Below are 7,964 nucleotides of genomic sequence, written 5' to 3'. Positions count from 1 at the left end.
TCTCCTAAAACTGAAACTGATATTTACAACAAAAAGAAACAGCAAAACCTGAAGGTCAACAAAGAACAGGAATTCAAAAATGAAGCCATAAACACCTGGTGCAAATTGCTATAGAATAAAAGTTCCTTGTAAATTAAAGTGGATATAAGGTTCGTTTATTTTTTATTCTTCCATCAAGTTGATAGTAGACTGTCCCAAAAACATGCCTGTGAAGTTTCTTGCTTGAAAAACACTCATAGTGGATTCTGGCATTCCTATAGCTCCCTCTGCTCATAACAGGCTGTCTCAGTATCTGACTCCTGCTGGCAGTGGATGCTGCTATGGCCTTCTTTATATGGCTACCATTACACCATGAAGACAAAAGAACACTCCAAGCAACCTGGGGAAAAGATTTTGGAAAAGAAGACGGGATGGATACAAGAAAATATCCAAGGCACTGACCATCCCCCAGAGTTTAGTTAAATCCAACATCAAGAAAAGGAAGGAACACATGCAAATCTGCCTAAATCAGACTGTCCACAAACTGAGTGACCGTGTAAGATGGAGAGAGGGACCACCGAGACTCCTATGACTACTCTGAAGGAGTTACAAGCTTCAGCAGCTGAGATGGGAGACTGCATACAACAACTGTTGCCTGGGTTCTTCACCAGTCAAAGCTTTGTCTATTTTCAAAATTCAGCAAGAATCCATCCAACAGCTGTTCCTCATTATCAGTGAACTACAGTCCAACAGGTCAATAACCATTGAGTGAGGGAGTTTTCTACATGAACTTCATAACAACAATCTTAATTTCCTGTAGCTGTAACCATCACTCACTCTGCTCCCTCCGTTCACCAGCTGCTCCCTCAGTGTAAGTCGAGCGGGGGAATAGGGAAAGGCAGAGAGAGAAGGAGGTGAAGTAAGTGGTGTTCACCTGACCAGCTCCATCCATGCATCTTTAATGTTCATGCATCATTGATGGCGTCCGCTGGCTGCAGGTGGAGCGGTACAATCCCCTCCTCATTCACCCCCCAGAGACCTTACCTGAAGACATACAGAGACAGGAGTGGGTGTTCCTCACTATCACAGGAAACACTGAATAACCGCCATCATACATGTACCTGTAGTTTACCTGTCAGAGAGTGTTTTCCTGTAAATTCTCCTCCAGCTGTGACACAAACGGACACAGATGAGCGCCGCTGCTGGAGCTGCGCCCCCGACCGTCGTGCTGGGTTTGGGTTTGGATCTCGCTGGGCCGTGGCACCAGAGATCCACTCAGGCGTACCTGCTCGGCACCCCTTCCTCCACAGCTGGAGAAGAAGGAGGAGGAGGCAGGGGGAGCAGGGCTCCCCTGAGACTGCCCGCACTGGTCACTACCAGCAGAGGAGCTCACAGGAGGAGCAGCATGGCTCGACTCAGGTGAGCCGAAACTTTAGTAAAGACAGACAATAAAACCAACTCTGACCAAACAGTCTTTTAACCATTTACTCTCCAGTAGCTGCTCAGGTGTCCGTATTGGTGTTATGTTTTGAATATAAATGTTATTTTAGCACATTTCTGAGAAAAAGTATTGCCCCCTTTCTGATTTGTTATTGTTATTGTATTTGTCACACTTAAATGTTTCACATCATCAACTGAATTTCAATATTAGACAAAGATAAGCTGAGTAAATACAAAAGCCATCCAAACACACCTGGCCCTATGTGAAAAAGTCATTGCTCCCTAAACCTAGTAACTGGTTGTGCCACCCTTGGTAGAAATAACTGCAAGCAAGCATTTGTGATAAATGGGTCTTTCGCATTGCTGTGGAGGAATTTTGGCCTGCTCTTCTCTACAGAATTGTTTAAATTCAATCACACTGGAGCGTTTTCCAGCATGAGCGGTCCGTAAAAGGTCATGCCACAGCAACTCAATCAGACTGAAGTGTAGACCCTTACAAAGCCACTTCAAAACCTTCATTTAGTTTTTCAAAGCCAGTCAGAGGCGGACTTGCAGGTGTGTATGATCATTGTCCGGCTGTATGACCCAAGTGCTCTTGAGTTTGACGTCACAAACTGATGGCTGGACATTCTCTAGGATTTTCTGGTGCAGAGCAGAATTCATGGTTCCATCAGTTATGGCAAGTTGTCCAGGTCCTGAAGAAGCAAAGCTGCCCCAGACCATCACACTGTCACCACCATGTTTGACTGTTGGCAGGATGTTCTTCGTTTAATGAAATTCTGTGTGAGTTTTAGACCACATGTAATGGGACGCACACCTTCTAAAAAGTTTTGTCTCATCAGTGCACAGAATATTTTCCTAAAAGTCTTTGTGTTCCTTTTGGTCAGCAGTGGTACACTTCTATGGATGCCATTTTTGCCCAGTGTCTTTCTTACTGTTGAATCATGAACTCTGACCTTACCTGAGTTAAGTGAGGTCTTTAGGTCTTTGGATGTTCTGGGTTCTTCTGTGACCTCCTGGATGAGTCATTGTTGCTCTTTTCGAGTAATTTTGGTAGGCTGGCCACTTCTGGGAAGATTCACCACCATTCCAAGTTTTCTCCATTTGTGGACAATGGCTCTCACTGAATTTCACTGGAATCTCAAAGCCTTGGAAATGGTTTTGTAACCCTTTCCAGTCTGATCGATGTCAGTGACTTTGTTTCTTATCTGTTCTTGAATTTCTTTGGATTGTGGTGTTTTGGGTTTTTTTTTTTTTTTTTTAGATCTTGTAGCCTACTTCACTTTGTCAGACAGCTTCTATATAAGGGATTTCTGGATTCAACAGGTCTAACAGTGTTCAGGCCTGGGTGTGGATAGTGAAATTTAACTCAGCTTTCCAAAAACTGTGACTAATCACAGTTAATTCATGATTCAACAAGGGGGCAATTACTTTTTCACATAGAGTCAGGTAGGTTTGGATGGCTTTTTCTCTCTCACTAAAAGAAATCATCTCAAAACCATGAGGATGAGAGAAAATGTCCTGATTAAACCATGAATTTGGTTGATCTTAAATGTTTTGAGATTCATAAATCTTTTAATATGAATGTCAAATACAATTATTAGCATTTTTGTGTTATTTTAATCTTTTTATTTTTTAATCATTGGAAAATATAAAACATTCTGAGCGGCCCTTACAGCCCATAGCAGGACCCTCCTCCCGACACTTGCCCAGTTTCCCAGTCTGTCTCTGTAAACTGGAGATGTTGAGTACTTTTTACTCTCTTCAGACCTGATGCTGGAGTTACAGCCAGCGGCCAACATTAAGCCAATAAATGGGTTCTTCACTGAGTCTTTATTCTTTCATTAGGGAACAAGTATCATTGGTTTTCTTTAAATTTACATGTTAATGCTTAGCTATTCATAATCTAGGTAAAAGTGGTTAAGACAATGCTATGACATGATAATTAGTAGCATGGAGTGAGATAACAGTTTTACATTACATCCAAAACTTACTGTTGCATTGCACTTATAAGAAAAAAAAAATCAAAGATGTGACTTCAATTGTTCAAGATCGTTTGAGGTTTATAATCTCCTTATTTTTGCACTTGTGTGATGGAAAGATCATATTCTCCTTTTCAACCCTGCTTCCTTATTTATCCAAAATTATGACTCAATACTGAGTAAGCTTTATGATAAAGCTTTTACATCTGTTTATGTAAACTATACTATAGTAACTTTACTTTTAAAAAATCTATTTATCCTTTAGTTCAGCACCTAAGGCAGGATTTTTTCCTGTAAAGAAAACCAATGTGAGGCCTTATTTTCCCAACTAAATTTGAAATGTGGCACCTAAAAGTCAAATCCTAATCTAACCAGATACCCAGGTATTTGAACTGTTGGACAGTTCAGTGTTAAAACTGATCTAATGTCAACACAGCATTAATGGGCTCAAAGTTCTGTCTACAGAAAATCACATATTTTGATTTTTTAGGGGTTCAGCATTAGTGTGAAATGAACAAGAGTTTGTTTGAAAAAGTTTAAATCAGTCTGTAGCTGTGGGAGGGTTTGACTGTTGGAGGGGTGGTAGTAGAGAATAACATCGAATTGTCTGCAAAAAAGGTAGATTTTACAATTTCCCATTTGTTCTGCAATGTCATTTATATAGAGGGGCCCAAAGATGGGACCCTGGGGTACTCCTTTGCTTACCTATAAAAGGTGACTTGACATTATCCACTACTATTTCTGTACTTTAACTCGAGTACACTGTTCTTGTACTCTTTCCACCCTGGCTGTAAGGATTGAAAGGTTTTTAAAATGTCTGAATTCTTGGCCTTATAAAATAGTTGTTAGGTGTGCTCTTTATTAAGCATGTAAAGTTAAAGTTAAAATGCATCTTAAAGATTGAAGCCAGGCAGTGAGTGACCAGGATCTGTCAGTGATAAAGGACAGCAGGATGTCATGAGCTTGCCGTATGTATCCTGTAATCGTGATCCTGCTGTATCATCATCTCTGTGTATTTGAATGTGATTAATCGCCTGTACGTCATCTCCCATCTCCACTGTCTCCACTTTTCATTTCAGCTAAAGTACCTGTCAAAGTGCGGCTTCAACGCTTGACTGGAATTACAGTGTAATTGTTTCCTCTCTGCTGCGCCCCAATTTGATAGCATAATGTAGGCCACTTCTCCCTCCCCTCCCCCTCACGGGTTTGCTTTGAGCACAGAAGCCCAGAGAACAGTGTGTCATAAATCTCAGGTGTGGAAGATGATCCGTCGCCTGATGCAGCACCTGCAGTGGCTTAACTCAGAGGAGGCAGAAACCTGAGTGAGGCCGCACATTCACACGCTTTAAGCTCTTAACCACACACACAAACAAACGTCCGTCACTGTCACAAGGAGTGTTTGATGGCCTCCGCTCACCCGGGTAGAGCAGGGTTTGAATAACCATCTAATAAATGAAGAGGAACAGCAAGGTCTGATTGGTCTGGGAGTCAACTAGTCCGTCATTTTGGTCCAAGTTGGGATAGTTAAATAAATTATTTAAATCAATATTGTTCAGACATCCATGGTTACCGGAGGATAAGTCCTACTGCACCGGGGATCCCTGAAATTCTTCTTGACCTTGACAATAAGTTTGGTATTATTAAGTTTCCTAAATGCAAACATAACGACACAAAAGCTGCTAAAATAATGACATGTCAGACTGTCACAACACAGAAGTCACTGAAATAATGGCTTATATGCCGCTAAAAGATTTCAGAGGTAACTGCATATACACCACTAAAGGGAAACATGATACTAAAGTATCAGCATGTTTGCCACCGGAACGCCACAAAGTCACTGAAATAGGAAAATACAGTACGTGAAACTGAACCCACAAAAATGGCATATATGCCAATAAAATTATACAGAAGCCCATGAAATAATGGAATATGCAACTGAGAGGACACGGAATCTACTAAAATAATGTCATATATTAATGGCACATATGCCACCAAGTAGACACTGAATTTACTAAAATAATGGCATATATGCCACTTGGATAACAGAGAAGTCAGTAATCTAATGGCATATTTGTCTCTGAGATGATACAGAGGCCACCAAAATAATGGCATATATGCTTCTATGTTTACACAGAAGCAACCGAAATATCAAATTTGCCACTGAGAAGACATTAAACCCTCTAGAATAATGGCACAAATGCCATTTAGATGACACTTATTGGAATAATGGCATATATGCCAATTAGATGACATCAAATTTACTAGAATAATATCATAACTGCCACTGAGATGACATGGAAACCAATGAAATCATTGCATATATGCCACTGAACTTACTCAAATAATGGCATACAGTATATGCCACTAAGATGACAGACGCCGCTGAAATAATAGCATATATGCCACTGAGGAAACACCAAACCCACTGAAATAATGGCAAAAGTGCTGCTTTGATGGCATATATGCCACTTAGATTACACAGAAGCAACTAAAATGTCATATTTGCCGATGAAAAGACACCAGCACACTAAAATAATGGTATATATGCCACTTAGTTTACACATAAGCAACTGAATGTGATATTTGCCAATAAGAAGACACTAAACCAACTAGAAAAATGGCATATATGCCACTTAATGAGCCAGAAGCCCCTGAAACAATGGCATATATGCCACTGAGAAGACACCACACCCACTGAATTAAAGTCATAAATGCCATTTTGATGAGACAGAACCCACTAAAATAATGGCATATATGCCACTTAGTTTACACAGAAGCCACTAAAGTAATGACACATTTGTCAGTGAGATGTCAAAGAGGACACTAAAATTTTGGCATATATGCCACTGTGATGACACAGAAGCTAGTAAAATGATGGCATAAATGCTAATGAGGTTACATAGAAGCTACTAGAATAATGGCATATATGCCACAGAAACTGTACATATCCTTTAAGTTATTGCATTAAGCCACTTTTAAGGCTTATATCTCTGAATTTGCAGCATTTACCACTGCCCTCCAGTGTTATGGCACTTTTTTAATCTCACTGCCACTCACAAACCATGTTATAATGCTAATTTTAGCATTTAGCAACAAACATGCTGTGTCTTACTGCAGGCTTACAAAGCTGACAGCCACATTCTTCTGCTGTCTTGGTCTTTTGGAAACCTGCAAAACTTAAGGAACAGAAGAGTTGTAAAGAACATTCATGTTTTTGGCCCTTATGAATTAACCTCTTTTATAATAAGAGTAAGGTCATGTAAATACTGCCTGTAGGATGACTTGTATCGTGTTAGATTCCCCATTTTTCAGTGCATCGCCATCATTTAGTCCTATCATGTTGACTCAAAGTGTGACCATTGTTGCAAGCTTGTCTGAAACTATTCCTACTGACCCTCTGTCACTATCTCTTGTTTTTCTGTCTCTGCAGCATCAGTGAGCCGTCCCTCCTCACAACAAATGACAATGTCCTATTTGAGAGATTTTCCAACAACCGTCGCCCCAGCGTTTTACAAAAGCGACCTCCACCTCCTCCACCCTTTTCAAAGTCATCCATCATGTACCCTTGTAAAACCTGCCTCCCTGCCAGGACCAGCCAGGCTCACCAGCAACAGAGCCTGACCTGCAGCAGACCAGCTTTTATTCACTTCACCAAGGCCATCCAGCCCAGCTCCAAACCCAGACCAGCGAGGCGTCATTCACACAACCCGACCCTGGGCTCAGAGATGGTTCATGGTGACCTCAGATCTTCAGGGATGAAGTCCCACAATGGTTTGTCTCTGGACGAGCCTTTGTCTGTGGTTGGCAAGCCTTGTCTGTTGAGCTGCAGTGAACGCCCCGCTCAGGTCGCTGTCACGGCTCCATCTCGCACTCAGCTTCACGTGTTTCTGCCCACGGAGGCAGAAGGAGAGGAGGCAGACAGTGAGTCTGTGGATGAGGGCTTCATGGATGAGTTGGACGGTAAAATAACTTCTAAGATCCAACAGGTGGCGCCAAAGACAATTAAACTCTAAAACAACATCCCCAACTGTTCTCCTATGTGGTCAATAGTATACGGACAGCCCTGTCTGTTGTACATTTTGAGGCCTGGATTGTTTTTATCTTACCCTCTCTACCACGGCCATCACAGCCCAAACAGCACTGCTATATTATAGATATAAATCAGATGTTAATGTAAAGTTTCCATATAGTTAATGTAAATAGTCCATACAGTAAATACGGGGGCTGAAGATAAATATGATCATGTGTAAATATACATGTACTTTATTTCTTAAAGTATTTGTGAATGTATGTTCTTTGTTTCATTTTCTGAGTTAAACCTTCTAACATTGCAAAGATATTTTGACTGTATTAATGGGAAAAATTTTACTGTTTCATGGTTTCAGAGTCTAGCTATTAAAGCATGTTTTTGATAAATTAAGAATGTTTGCGTTTTTTTCACATAATAAACTAGATGGAGCAAAATGTAATGAAGATGAAATTTAGATGTCTATCCATCCATTAGTCCAGTGATTTTCAAATGTTTTTTGCCCAAGGCACACCTAAGGTTAAGCCAAAATCAAA

The sequence above is a fragment of the Cheilinus undulatus genome, linkage group 16, assembly GCF_018320785.1.
Source record: "Cheilinus undulatus linkage group 16, ASM1832078v1, whole genome shotgun sequence".
Lineage (NCBI taxonomy): Eukaryota > Metazoa > Chordata > Actinopteri > Labriformes > Labridae > Cheilinus > Cheilinus undulatus.
Note: the sequence above shows the minus strand (reverse complement) of the source record.